This window comes from Propithecus coquereli, unplaced genomic scaffold (genome assembly GCF_000956105.1).
Source record: "Propithecus coquereli isolate 6110/MARCELLA unplaced genomic scaffold, Pcoq_1.0 Scaffold177, whole genome shotgun sequence".
Lineage (NCBI taxonomy): Eukaryota > Metazoa > Chordata > Mammalia > Primates > Indriidae > Propithecus > Propithecus coquereli.
In genome coordinates, this window is record NW_012142412.1 from 3,027,070 (window position 1) to 3,028,643 (window position 1,574).

The 1,574-nt window shown below is 42.4% G+C and overlaps 1 protein-coding gene across 1 annotated transcript in view; it reads right to left on the reverse strand.

Annotated features, from left to right (window-relative positions):
- Window positions 1-1,574, reverse strand: part of USP6NL (USP6 N-terminal like) — a 177,477-nt gene that overhangs the window by 128,647 nt on the left and 47,256 nt on the right. The gene's annotated exons all lie outside the window — the stretch shown is intronic.

The window sequence follows — 1,574 nt, forward strand, 5'->3', positions numbered from 1 at the left end:
AGCGCCCCCAGCCCCCCACCCCGCCGCTGCTTTACTCAGGAGGGTAACTGCGCTCCCCTCCCTCATCTCTACCACTGCCCCCAGCCTTTGCCTACTTTCTCGCCATACTTAACAACTTGTAGTTTTCCAACACATTTTGCCCCCTCTTACCTCCGTGACTTTTTCCTCTGCTTGGGATGCTCACGCACTCTCTTACTCCCAAGCTGGCTAGCCTTTATGCCTCCTTTGAGACTTAGCTCAACTGAGAGCACCTGTCACCTCACCAAAGAATGTAATCCCTTCACTCCCCTTACATAGCTCCCCCACACCCCCCACCTCCCCAATACCTTGTTACAACACCTACCAAATTACTGTAATTACTGACTTTTGTCTCGAGACCACTTGCATCTGAGTTCCTTGGGGATATGTCTCTAAACCCCTGCATCTAAGATGCAGTAAGTACTCAATGAGTGTTTGTTACATAAAATGACAGAGGAGGCTATTGCAATAATCGGGAGGAAAGGCACTAAGGAATAAAAGTGGGAATGAGAAGATCAAGACAGATACCAAAGCTGGTATGCTTTACCAACAGGAGAGACCGTCAGGACCTCACTCAAAATCTATTCTCATTTTAGGAATAATTTTAATAAATTTTGTCATAAGGTTTTCTAACCTATCAAAAATAAAAAGTGAAGAACCTGAATCATTAAGAAAAACTTTAATCATATTTAGCATACTTCTGTTTAACAAGACAGAGAAACATGAACCATTTTCAAAAGATTTTTATCCAAATAAACATGAGGCTTTTAAAGAAGAAAAACAGGCTCCTCGGTAACACACAGCTCCAGGTGATGACATTTATGCCTTACGTACATCTGAAGAGATTGTGTGGTCTGACTTCTCAGTCTGCTGTATGCTCAGTGCCTCACCAATCTAGAGAGCTCGGCCCTAGAGATGCAGGATAATGAGGACATTTGAGGTGAAAACTGTGACAGTTTATTTTTCCAGTCGGCATAGTATCACTCATCCCATCCCTCTCCCTGGTCCACAAGACTCATTTGTCTTAACTCTGCTCATGACCGCCTCACGTCAATAGACACAAACCCACTTGCTGCCTGACTATGCAAACACCTCTTAGACAAGACCGTCTCAACAAATGTATGCTCCTCCATTCATTCATTTATTTTAGAATTTCCCTCCTTCCCCAAAATATTTCTTAACCATACCCTTGGGTCCTACTTAGAATAAGTTTGTTTACTATCGCATGCTAAGGAAAACTAAGTGATAAAAACTTCTCAAACCATGTATCATGATTATTTCATCCCCAACTTTGGTACTTCTAGGACATTTTTTCTTTCACAAAGCAATTTTTTCATACCATTTACAATATTAATGTGAACACAATACTTCGAAATGTTGCGCTTTCTCTACATCCATCCAAATCCATATAATATTTTAGGCTGGGCACAGTGGCTCACACCTGTAATCCTAGCACTCTGGGAGACCAAGGCGGGAGGATCCCTTGAGCTCAGGAGTTTGAGACCAGCCTGAGCAAGAGTGAGACCTGGCCTCTACTAAAAATAGAAAAAATTAGC